General features: G+C 33.0%; 1 long non-coding RNA gene across 2 annotated transcripts; it reads right to left on the reverse strand.

Moving 5' to 3' along the window:
* Positions 1-1,845: 1,845 nt before the first annotated feature.
* Positions 1,846-3,485, reverse strand: LOC143202033 (uncharacterized). 2 transcript variants are annotated; one of them, XR_013007067.1, is made up of 4 exons: positions 3,420-3,485; positions 2,589-3,359; positions 2,246-2,532; positions 1,846-2,180 (listed from the first exon to the last, which is right to left on the reverse strand). It is a non-coding gene; the product is annotated as an uncharacterized LOC143202033 (long non-coding RNA). The 2 variants fall into 2 exon arrangements; XR_013007066.1 differs by having other exon boundaries at positions 1,846-2,190.
* Between the last annotated feature and the right edge of the window lie 10,834 nt (positions 3,486-14,319).

The raw sequence follows: 14,319 nt of genomic DNA on the forward strand, positions 1-14,319 counted from the left end.
CATATATTGATGAGGCTTCAAAAATATTTTTAAAAAGATTACAAGCTGATCAAATGGAGATTCTAAAAAATTACAATTTTCTTGACATGTTCAAAACCCTTGTAGTACTTTGACACAAAATAATCTTAAGTAGCAGAGACTGATATTTGAATGACAATGATTTTAAATAATTAAACAAGTAACAGTGAAAAAACCCGATTTTTCCATGTGGCCTTCGACCATTCTGGCACATTACCAGTTGGTGATCTACCACAAATTGAAGACGACGGAGAAGAGGAAGGAATAGGGTTCAACGAGCCCTTAAGAATCTCAAGTTGTCAAACAAGAAGGAGGAACTCTTGGATATTTCTTATTGAATGATTTCTCAAAAATTATTTTCTACTATCAACCACCTGGTAGATATATTTTCAATAATGTTGAATATAACGGGCTCCAAGAAAAGGAGCAACCCCATTTTACATGTTGTTATCATATGGATTTAATAAAAATTCAAATTAGAACCCTCCACTATTTATCAGTAGCTTATATTTATTAACCAACCAAATCTATAGGTGAAAAGGCGAAGAAATAAAGTGAACAATAACAAATATTCTTCTGTATAAAATAATATTATTGAGTTATTCAAAGTATAGAGACGCTAATCATAGAAAGCTCAAAATTGCATTTTCGATATCCATTATTTTTGTTGTTTGATTTGATGAATCACTTTTAGAAATGTATGGTGATGCTACTCTATTATATCTCTATTGTCCAACAAATAAATTCCAAGACTATTCCACCAAAACTCAAACTCACAAAGAACTTTTGGACACCTTAACAGTGGAGGTAAATGAAATTACTTAAAATGTTAATGTTTTTTTTTGCTTGACAGACAAAAGAAGAAAAGTTTTCTGTGGTGCAGTGCAACTGTAAGTGAATATCTACAATTCTTAGTACAAATGAAACTGTTAGTGCAGGTGTCTGTGAACATAATGAACGACAGATTGTTTCCGAAAACTTCAGCAGTAACGAGTAAGAGGGGCTACGTCATCTTCTTGCATCCCAAAGATTAAGGTACTTTGCAAGAATTATAACGCATACACTATTATACTGATACACCAGACAGGGTGCCTTCTGACTACTACTTCTTCATAGTAAAATCATATTTAAGGTGAAAAGATAATCAGAATACTCCCAAGAACCTAATATGTCATAAAAATTGGAGCTAATTCTTTTTTCTTTTTTATATTTGAATTTTTACCCCAAACACTTACAAAATGCTATGAAATACGTAAAAATGAATATTTAACTTTCAGATAAAGCAAAACACTATAAAACCACATAATAAATATTATCTGCATATTATTTTCAGATCACTCGAAAATATATAGTACGATATGAATAACTTACCACCCCTGTGCTAAATACTTCTCAATATGTTCCTGACGGCCCTGCAACAACGGCGAAATTGATGCTGGTCCATGCCATATGGCAAGACCAGTGAACAGGTGTTGCATGTTTTGTTGGTGACGAGATTAACAATGGTCTACACCATACGTTAGCTGGTATTAAGGTTTTCATTAATGGAGATGCACATCAATAGAATCGGAATCGATGGAAGGGTAGAAATACGGGTTTAGAAACCGATTAAATATTTATACATATTAATCATATATATATATATATATATATATATATATATATATACATAGAAATACCTCGCAGTACCTTGTCTTTGAAACTTTGTATAATATTTCTATTACCATCATATTTGAACACCATATGTGTACATTTAAAGTTAAAGACTTTTTTGGTTTAAAGACTTGTTGGTAAAGCGAAAACTTATTATATAGTGAGAGTGTTGAATTTATAAGACATCAGATACTTTAATATACTTACCTTGAGAAGATATATACAAGAATATGTTCTATAAAAATTAAATCAGCGTATAATATAACAAATTATCTACAAAATCTAAAACTAAGGAATAACCTATTCAAAGTTTTTTTAGTAATGCGTCGTGGATATTTGTGATGTCGAAACATTATATTGTTGCAATTCCACCATTTATCAATTACTTCCTTTGTGTATCTTGTCGAGTTCATCCAAGCCGAAGGTGTTATGGTTGACAATGCTTCCTTCCACATATCGACATATCATAACATTTTTTGATGAAATATCCTTCCCTACCAGCAATATATCTGCAATTAACTATTAAAAATATAGTGACCAAGAAAACCCAATTGAATGCTATTGTAACTTTTACCTTTTTCCATCAATTTTTAATGTCTTTACACTTTTTTTGTTACTGTCTTGCCAAGAGTGCCACAATGAACCATTTTAAAATAAACAAGTTTCTTATATTATTTTATGCCATTAATTGAATTCCTTTTAAGGTAATGTCTGGAAGCTCCATTAAACCTTTCCGAGGGTTATCTTTACAGTATTTAAACCCTATGTCCTGTAAGAGTGTATGAAAGGATGTCTTACATCCTTCTAAAAGCTTCATGACCCTAATTATTTTATGTATACTTTCCAGAGAGACAATTTTCTCTAAAATAATTTTATTAAATTATGTTTATATCGATAAAATAAGTTTGTGTACTTACTGTTCTTATACATTTCATATATTTGGTCTCGAATAGAGCCAATATGGCCAAGATTCGTCACCCACTTTATATATAATGGGTTTTCTTGGGTGAATCGAACGTACAGTATCTAATGAATATTCTAAAGCTTATTCTAAAGTCTATATATGTCCAGTAATCAGATTAGGTGGTGTTAAACGTTTTAGTCTACGCACTTCACTATCACATCACATATTTAGCTGCTTAGCGAGTATGTTGGGATGCACTGATACTCTTTCGAAGTACATCACACAAACACGTTGAATTACACTCGCTATAGGTTCTAGAGGAATATCGCGTTGTATCACTTTATTTGAAATATAGTACGGAACATCAACAGTGGCACGCAACACTTTATTTTGGAATCGTTGAATGATAGATATATTAGATTTGATTGCGCTACCCCACAGGCCTGAGTATAGACTCATACAACAATGCCTTGTTATCTAATGATAACTTGGATTTGCTTCCGAAGAGCCAATACATTTGACGCAATTTAAGTCCAAGTTGTTTTCGGTTAGAGAGTATGTACTTCTTCCAGGTTAGGCGTCGATCTAAGTGCATACCAATATATTTAACTTGCTCTGCTTGGGGGAATTGACGATTATTGATATTCACTGGTGGACATGTTCTTCTACGCAGGGTAAACGTTACATGGGTGGGAATCTAACGTACAGTATCTAATGAATTCTTCATTTTGTCAGCGATGTTATTCACAGTACCCACACTAATATTTAGCGCGGCAGCATCCCGCTAAAAACATTTTCAATAAAATTGTAGGGACTTATATTATTTAATATCAACAATAATTACCTCTCTAACAGAATTTACCGGCAAAGGGGGGCTCCATTATCTCGTTCCTTTTCGAAATAACCTATTAAAGCCGCAATCAATTTATAACCCTGAATATCTATTGTTTTCGGCATTTTTAAACAAAGTAATATAATATATCACCCAGCACTTTAAAATTTATCAAAATAAAGGGCTAATATAATGCAATAATTATAACTAATATTTTGAATAATTTAGCGTACATCTGACAATTCGACGACGACCAGCTGTCAGACGTATGCAAAATTCTTGAAAGCAATAGTGATAAGTGGTTATATCCCTAACCTATAATTGTGGCTGTGGCTGTATAATTAACTGTAGTTTTTAGATATAGTATAATGTTAAAATAAATTATGTTTGATAACATTTTTGTTCAATTATTTTATTTAAATTAGAATTTTTTTGTATGTCAAAGCCAAACTGGATTAAAACTCAGAGTTGATGCGGCAACATTGTAATGTTTCGACGTCACAAATATCCACGACGCATTACTAAAAAAACTTTGAATAGACTATACGACTTAGAAAGCCCACAGGAACGAAGGAAATGAAAGAGGATATTTAGAAAATAATCCAGTTTTTTTGTTCCACAAATTCGAAACAATCCCTCACGCGGAGATACGGGATAGCCCGTTAACCTGTTTAATCTCTCAAAAAAATTACTGTTGATTCCGTCCATTGTCAACAAGGACCGGAAAAAATAACGAGCCTCCTTGAAACAAAAGGCCCGGGACAAAGGCGAAACGTTGTTATCGCCGTGGAAATTCTCTTGGTCGATTAACTTATGGTATGAGTTCGGTAGCATATAGTGAGGGTACTCCATTAATCATCCCCAATAATGAAACGGCGTTTTTTTCCCGGAATGGACCGTTAAAAACGCTAGACGAATTATCTGCGGTGGCGCGTGAACATTTTTAAAAGTCTCTTCGGAAAATATGAGGCCGATCATTTATATCGAACCGGCTTAATTTGGATTTGAGTGTCGCATTCTTTTCTACTAGTCATCCCGGATATTTTTAGGTTTTACGGTTTATCTAAGGACTAGCGACCCGCCCCGGCTTCGCACGGGTGCAATGCTGATACTAAATTCAATACACTACAGAAAAAATATGAACGTTGTATATAAAAACATAGCGACCCGCTCCGACTTTGCACTCAATGAAAACATGATTAAAATCGATCCAGTATTTTTGGTTCATTCATTACTGCCCTTGGCCTGCACGCATTAAATTTGGAGTAAAACAATTCCTCTTCCCCTATACTTACTATGAAGATTTCCTGCTATCTTTGGAATATCTAAATTCATACAAATTTTCTTACATTACACATTTTTAAACGCAAATTTTAAATTTGTAAAATCTCCGAAAATATTTGTTTAATTTACATGCTGTAAGGAACCATATTGATCTATATTAATTGCACACTGTATTTAAGGTACTTAATTCGATAAGGATTAATGCCGTATTGCTTAAAATAGCTTCGTAAATAAGCCATTTTCTCACGTAAAAAGTAAACAATAAAAATGGTTAATGTGGGTTATCCCTAAAAGATAAACATATACCATCGCGGACTTTTTTGTAGACCTTTTAATGGTGTACAATACTGTAGTACATTAATTTGATCTAACTCGTAGGGTTAGGCAGCGTTTTTGCTAATTGCTAAATAAGCCTAAAAAAATAGGTTAATTTACGACATCACGTTAGAAACCTCTAAAATTAGCAATGTTGCCTTAGTATATTATGCATGTATTATACATATAAACCTTCCTCTTGAATCACTCTATCTATTGAAAAAAACCGCATCAAAATCCGTTGCGTAGTTTTAAAGATTTAAGCGCACATAGGGATATAGGGACAGAAAAGGCGACTTTGTTTTATACTATGTAGTGATAACACATTCACAGTTTTATAATTTTCTGATAAACTATATTGTCAAAAAGTGAACAGAATTGCAAATATGGGCTATAAATATAAATCTATCTATAATCTATACATAAGTTTCTCCTAAGAAAATAAAATTCATATAATGCCTGTCTAGGAAGAAGACAAGTAACTTTGTTAATTGTAAGAAATTAATTATTTTACAGGCTCAGTGTCTACAATCTTCATTATAATTTTTGGTTTCTTATTTTTTCTGTTCTTTGCTTTTGTTCTATTCGTAGATCTCCTTCAAGAGTTAAAAAAATTTGTTCTTTTAAATAACGTTCCTGTAGGTTTTTTAAGTAAAAATGTATCTTTCTGTCGCTTCAGAAATAGTCTTAACCATGTTTTACCTGCTATGCCAGGTACATGGAATGGATTTTTCAAGTTGTTAGGCTCTAGCAACATCTATGCAACTCTGCGAAAACGAGCCCTTCTCCTAGTTCATAAAATTTACTTTCCATCCGTATCTAGGATTTTCGATATGAATAAATGAATAATAATTTCTAAAAAAATACGAAAATTACTATCAATTTGCGAATATGCTATAGAGAAACCTAGGCAACTTCTACTGAAAAATTAATTTAGATTAATGGAAAAAATGTTCTACATTTTGTAGATAATTTGTTATAGTGTACGTTGATCTAATTTATATAAAACATATTCTTGTATGTATATTGTCAAGGTAGGTATATTAAAATATCTAATTTCTTAAAAATTCAACACTATCAGTATATAATAAGTTTTCGCTTTACCAACAGGTCTTGAAACCAGTCTGGACTTATATATAAATAATATATATATGTATATGTTAACCAAAAATAAATAAATATTGAAAAATATATATATATATAGTACCACTGTTTGTTAGGCAACAAAAGTTGATGACAAAAGGTACTGTAACTGTTTCAAACAATACTTGTTATATTGTTGTTGCATTTTATTTTGTAAAATATTTTGGATTATAGAGAAATAGAAAAGGGAACATAAGGATATCCAGGCAACAAACATGATCTAATTTAAAGCTCATAATTCGGTGGTGTTTAGCCAAAGCACTTGTCAATCCGGCACAATATCGTCTAATGACTTTTTGGCGTATGAGACCATCTGTTCAAATGTTCGCGGCCGAAACCAGCATATGGTACGAGAGGGGCCCACTCGTACAAGCCTCAATTTTTAAATCATAGTCGTACGTGTAACTGCATCAAGGTAATGGTTATATTTTTTAAAAAATGTTTGATCTTAAAATAAAACATTCTTCATAGCCTATAATAGTTTAGTATTGCGGATATTTCTACAATTTATAGAAGATTTCAAGTACCAAATATTTAAATTGAACTGAAAGAAAACATATGTGTATGTCAGAGACTTTGCCATTTTCATTTACTTGCTTTTTTGTTATCTTGTCAATTATTAATCGTTGATAAACTATTAACTAAGACTATAAGTTCTGCTAGAACAATTTTGTAAAAAGTATAATATTTCTTAGTATTTTAATACTTCTTAATTCGTTAGTCTTGCTAAAATTCGAGAAAAACTGAACCAATTTGGTTAATTGATAATTTGAAATGTTTATGGAAATCCAAGGAAAGTTTATATTATGAAAAAATATGAACTGTTTTCTCTGAATTAAGTGATGCTAAATTAATAGAAGACGTTTTTGTTGGCCCTCAAATAAGTAAACTTATAACAAAGTATGAATTCGATTAAGATCTTATCGTGAAAGAGTTAGCAGCTTCGTTATTTCTAAAGAAAGCAATTTATGGATTTTTAGGCAATATTAAACCTGAATATGCTGAGTTTTTAGTGTTCAACCGTGTTAGTTCATTCCCACCTCGATTTTTCGCCCTAATCTTCAAATGATGAGTGACGAACATGATGAAAGCTTTCACAAGGATTTGTTTTTACTCTTTGTGGTTCCACGATCTGCCCCATAGGCAATAAGTATTTCTTATGTCTATATTATATATACATGGCATGTAGGAGATCGCTTAATGAAGTGTATAAAATACTATCTTAATTAATTAGTCTTATTTTAAAGCTTATTCTAAAGTCTATATATGTCCAGTAATCAGATCAGGTGGTGTTAAACGTTTTAGTCTACGCACTTCACTATCACGTCACATATTTAGCTGCTTAGCGAGTATGTTGGGATGCACTGACACTCTTTCGAAGTACTTCACACAAACACGTTGAATTACACTCGCTATAGGTTCTAGAGGAATATCGCGTTGTATCACTTTATTTGAAATATAGTACGGAACATCAACAGTGGCACGCAACACTTTATTTTGGAATCGTTGAATGATAGATATATTAGATTTGATTGCGCTACCCCACAGGCCTGAGTATAGACTCATACAGCAATACCTTGTTATCTAATGATAACTTGGATTTGCTTCCGATGAGCCAATACATTTGATGCAATTTAAGTCCAAGTTGTTTTCGGTTAGAGAGTATGTGCTTCTTCCAGGTTAGGCGTCGATCTAAGTGCATATCAAGATATTTAACTTGCTCTGCTTGGGGGAGTTGACGATGATTGATATCCATTGGTGGATATGTTCTTCTACGCAGGGTAAACGTTACATGGGGAGATTTTGTTACATTGGCTTTAATGCGCCATATCTTCAACCATAATTGTATTTGCTCCAGGTGGGTTTGTAGATTTATTGATGCTGTGACTGGATCTTCATGGGATGCTAAGATTGCTGTGTCATCGGCGTATGTTGCCACAGTAGTTATTTTTGTGGTGGGCAGATCGCCCGTATACAGAAGATACAGTACTGGACCCAGGACACTACCTTGCGGAACTCCTGAATATATGGGATGTAATTCGGTGTGTTCATCATCTTGATTTACAATAAAATGTCTATCAGTGAGATATGGTTTTAGTACCTGATAGTCCGAATGAGGGAGAAGTTTCTTTAGTTTAACTTGTATTTCACCAGGATGTAAAACAAATAGAAGAGCATTATCAAGGAAGATATAATGTTCGCAGGTTACTGATCGTTTGTAATGAAAAAGGATTCTACCATTCACAAGATGGAAAGTTAATCAATTAGTTGGTCAGAATATATAGATAATTTTTTATATTGACCACTAAAAGCTGAGCTATTCTGATTCATTGTCTGTTTGTAAATATATATATTACTATTTCTTTTATAAAATTAATAATATAAATAAATAAATATGATTTAAAATGTTCATACTGTTTATTAATTTATAGTACTTTAATTTATCATAACTTTAAAGTAGTACTTGTTGCAAACAATCGCTTTTATTGAATGTTATAAAACAAAACAAATATTGTCAAACAGTATTATTAGACGATATAACAAAAAAACCAGTTATTTCTTAACAATATCCCCCACGTAGGTCCGCCACTGACTCATAGTGATTTTAATGCCACCCCTTATTAAAAATAGTCTTGATCCGGTGGATGAGATGAATAAATACTCGAGCTTCAGTGGAATTAGCAATCCCCATTTGAAAAGTAGACCGTGGAAGCAATCGCCGAGCGTCCGATCGGCCTCGTTCCCCGTGACGCATACCCCTCGCGGCATCAAAACTGCTTTCCGATTGTGTATGTGAACATATGTGCAGGTTATACGATTCGTATAGGAAAGTATTCAGAAGATGCACCGAGCCTGGGGTGATTGCTTTGTCGCTGGTCATGGTTAACAAAGAGATTTAAAATCAACCGAGCGAGGAGAAGTTTGAGTGTTTGTCATGGCCAATACGATAATAATGATGCCAATATATCCAGGCCGTATTATTTCTTTTAAATAATATTTTTGTGTTAATTAGTTTTGCGACTGTATTTTTATCTCTTTTGTGATTCACTTGAGATTACATAATGATGAAAAAAATATATTTTAATTAATTACATTTTCTTTACATATTTTTTCTGTCTCCTGTTTACCAACGAGAGTTTACTGGACAGCACCTAGTGTTTACGTGATCTCCGAACCTCGGTCCTTAGCATTAAGCCTACCGAATGGCCAGTGACCAACTTTCAGAAGACAGCCGGTCTTAACCAGCCTGATAACTGGCATGTATAGGATGGTTATTCCTTGTCAGATATTCCACAATTGCCTATAAAGATATTTACCGTTACAATCATAAACATAAAGTGTATCCATTACCCAGCAACCCAGCAGGATTCGAACCCGCGATTATTGTAACAGTATTTAACATTATACTTACATAGGTTAATTTGTATAGTTCGAGAATATATATTATATTCTTCAAGTATACGAATAATTACATCTACAACTTTGGTTAGTTAGTGTAATGTTTAACAGGTCAGTTTTTTTTATTCAACATAATTCCCTTCAAGGGTAATACAATGATTATAGCGACCCTCCAACTTTTCGATACCATTTTTGTAGTACGATTTGTCCCTTACTTCAAAATAGACCTCAGTTTCGTCGATCACCTATTAATTTGACGAAAACGTCTTCCCAGCAAGCATTCTCTTGAGATCTGAGAACAGGAAATAGTCGCTGGGGGCCAGATTTGGAGACTACGGTGGATAAGGAAGCAATTCAAAGCCCAATTCATGGATTTTTGCCATAGTTTTCACTGACTTGTGACACGATGCATTGTCTTGGTGAAGCAGCACTTTTTTTTCGGCGATTTCGTCCTTCTAACGGCCCAACAACGCTATGTAATAGTTGCTGTTGATGGTCCTTCCTTTTTCAAGGGAGTCGATGAAAATTATTCTATACGCATCCCAAAATATAGACGCTATAACCTGGCCAGCCGACTGTTGTGTTTTCCCACGTTTTGGAGCGGGTTCATCGTGTGTAGTCCTTCGGAGTGAAATGATGGAGCCATATTTCATCCATTGTCACATATCGAAGCACAAACTTGGATTTATTACGCTTGATCATCTTCAAACACTACTCCGAATCATCAACTCGTCGTTGGTTTTGGTCAAAAGTGAGCTTGCGCGGCACCTACTTTGCACAGAACTTTCTCATACCCAAATATTTGTGAATGATATGATGTACACGTTCAGTTGATATCTTTAGAGTGTCCGCTATTTCATTCAATTTCAATTTACGGTCATTCAATATTATTTTGTGGATTTTTTTAATGTTTTAGTCGGTAACAACCTCTTTTGGGCGTCCACTGAGCTCACCGTCTTCGATGCTCATTTCACCACGTCTAAACTTAGCATACCAATCCTTGATGGTTGACTTTCCTAGGGCAGTGTCCGGAATCTTGACATCAAGCCAAATTTTTGCTTCAACTATATTTTTTTCCTTCAAAAAGTAATATTTTATCAACACGCGAAATTCCTTTTTATCCATGATTTTTACAATGACAAAAATTGCTTTACTCAAAATGCTATAATATATATATTGACAATTTACATATATGGACATCACATTTTAATTTAATCAACATAATTTTCATTTTTTAATAAAAAACAATACTTGTAACTATGGTTATACTGAAGATAATGAAAGTATTTCTAATCAAGTCTATAACAAGTGATTATATTTGACGTACGAAATCCATCGACCTACCTTCTGGCCACTTGGGTGTTTCTTAATCGAAATGGCAAAAGACAAACAAGACAATCGAAAGTTTAATCTACTGACAAAGGAAATCTCGAGAGTCTTCCAGACAATTATAAGCACATGTGACCTATGGACTCTCAATCCATCAGCTTGTCACGGTCGGGGACGAGGTAGTAAATCACTTTTTTTCCTTTAGTAAATCAGATGTCCATTTATTGCTTAAATGTTACAACGAATAAAGAGTATACATTGCCACGTAATATCCCTTATAATTAGCGTTGGGAACTATCGACAGAAAACAGTCAAAACAGTCGATAGTCAAGAAACTAGCGAGTGAAAATTATAATTACTATTTTCAGTCAAATGCACGGTACGACTGTTTTTTTTTGCATTTCGTGACGTCAGAAGAAGATGTAAGAATCATTTCCTATATAAATTGTGAGAGAGGAAAAGACCGAGATAATTGCTTGCAGCAGTTAACATTATATGTGCTTATATTTTCCAACGGTAGTATAAGCGGGACAGAAATGTACATGTCCTTCAAGTACTAATTTAAAAAAAGAAAAATAAAAAAAAATTACTGAATACTATTAACATGCAATTTATAATTTAATTTTAAACGGAGTAGAATTACTTTTATATTTGAATGTTCTGTGGATCTGTAAAAAGGAATGGAATTTTTTATGGGATGGAATAATACCCCACAAATTTTTTATTTTAATATATTAATTCCTATTTTTAAATAATACTAGCGACCCGCCCCGGCTTCGCACGGGTGCAATGCTGATACTAAATTAAATACACTACAGAAAAAATATGAACGTTGTATATAAAAACATAGCGGCTCGCTCCGACTTTGCACGGACATAAAATATATATGCCTATGTCACTCAATGAAAACATGATTAAAATCGATCCAGTATTTTTGGTTCATTCATTACTGCCCTTGGCCTGCACGCATTAAATTTGGAGTAAAACAATTCCTCTTCCCCTATACTTACTATGAAGATTTCCTGCTATCTTTGGAATATCTAAATTCATACAATTTTTAATAGATTACACATTTTTAAACGCAAATTTTAAATTTGTAATATCTCCGAAAATATTTGTTTAATATACATGCTGTAAGGAACCATATTGATCTATATTGATTGCACACTGTATTTAAGGTACTTAATTCGATAAGGATTAATGCCGTATTGCTTAAAATAGCTTCGTAAATAAGCCATTTTCTCACGTAAAAAGTAAACAATAAAAATGGTTAATGTGGGTTATCCCTAAAAGATAAACATATACCATCGCGGACTTTTTTGAGACCTTTTTATGGTGTACAATACTGTAGTACATTAATTTGATCTAACTCGTAGGGTTAGGCAGCGTTTTTGCTAATTGCTAAATAAGCCTAAAAAAATAGGTTAATTTACGACATCACGTTAGAAACCTCTAAAATTAGCAATGTTGCCTTAGTATATTATGCATGTATTATACATATAAACCTTCCTCTTGAATCACTCTATCTATTGAAAAAAACCGCATCAAAATCCGTTGCGTAGTTTTAAAGATTTAAGCGCACATAGGGATATAGGGACAGAAAAGGCGACTTTGTTTTATACTATGTAGTGATACTATAATAAATATAGACAATACAATATAAGTTAAACAAAACCTAAAAACTAAAGATGTACAATAACCATAAATACTAAATAAAAATTAAATATTTTCCTAATCATAAAAAAACTAATCCATGACATAATTAAAAATGATCGCCCGATAATTACTAGAGCTTTTTTAAATAAAGTAAATGCTTTATTTATTATTGAACGGAAATATTTCTTAACAAAAATCGAGAAAGTAATCAAAATATTACCTATTATTGCCGTAAAAACAGTCAAAAGTATTTTACTATTTTTTATTATTCAGAATTTTAATTTTTTACTATTTTTATTTACTACTAATTTAAAATGCTACTATATTAATATACAATATATTGTTATTTACAAGCAAAGTACAAAATCATAAAACTGTATATATTACATATAAATCTATGTAAGCATAAACTGGGTACATTTTTGTTATTATCTCGGCTAGGACGACAGAGCCAGAACGTTAAAAATCAGTCGAATGAAACTAGTCGAACCAAAAATAGTAACAAAATGTATACGACTGAAACAGTTGATAGTAAATAGTAACAAAATCAGTCGGACCGAAAATAGCCACTGAAAACAGTCGATAGTAAAAAGTAGTCAATTACTAAACAGTCGATAGTTCCCAACGCTACTTATAATAAAATAAACCAATGTAGTTCTATTATTACTAAGAAATATCAGGATGTCGCTATATTTTAGACAGGAACTAGTAAAGTAAAATTATTTTTTGGAAATTTAGGGAAGTATTTACTCTAGAAATAGTCCAGTCTTGTTAAACAATGTTTTTGACAAATTACGGCTTTTTAAAATAAATAATACTACTAGCTATCCATGATTGGTTCTGTCAGGTCAGTCTGGCCGAGCTAGAGTAAGTAGTTCCATTCTTGGAGTGGATTACGAAAAGACGCTTTTGTAATGTCGAGGACACATTCCTCGGTACCATCTCGCACAGTTCACATTTATCTTGTAATAACGTATTTTCCGTAAATAATTATACTTAATATTTGAACCAAATACTTGAACGCCTCCACTTGGTCCTACTGAATCTAATTCCTGTTAAGATGGTTCTCCATTAATTCTCAAGCACCCCTGCAATGTGAACTACATCATGAAATCGTAATATCTGTATCAGCGAATACGGTACTATCATCATGTTGAACGCTATGTCTGCGTTTAGAGATCTTTCACGTTATTGCATCCACTAATATGTTGAGAAAGAGTGGAGAGACGATCTCCTTGGGAAACACCGGACATCATACACAGAGAGAAAATTCATAAAATAAAAAATACACAACCAAAAAGTGTCTCTCTCCAATAAATCAAGATTCTCCGATAAGACATCCCTATCAGATCGTAACGCGCCAACCAATTTCATTCACCGTCCGTATCGCCAAGTCTGATCTCGCACTTGTTTCAGATTAAGTCCGTCCAGTTTTTTATGTTCGAGCTCTCTCCGCCGATACGATCGACTTTTTTTTAACATTATTGCGGCAATAAAGCGCATCCGCATATACAAGTGGGGGAGACGTTTTCAATTTTAATATTTCTTGTTCAATGCGTTAAGCCACAAATCGTAAGATGAAATGTTTTAAGAGGGGTAAATAAACCGATGGGTGGTTTTTTATTGCCTCCGTGGCCCTATCGTCGCTCTGGATATAATTATAATCCGATCTCGGGCTTATGACCGTTATTTATTTCAAACAAAATGAATCTGATTAAGTTTGGGATTTGTATTATGACAAGTTTTTAGTGCAAAATAAAAATCCCACTATATTTTTTATAATATT

The sequence above is a fragment of the Rhynchophorus ferrugineus genome, unplaced genomic scaffold, assembly GCF_030347505.1.
Source record: "Rhynchophorus ferrugineus isolate W39M unplaced genomic scaffold, kcgeb_rfMv2 rfM9, whole genome shotgun sequence".
Taxonomy (NCBI): Eukaryota; Metazoa; Arthropoda; class Insecta; order Coleoptera; family Curculionidae; genus Rhynchophorus; species Rhynchophorus ferrugineus.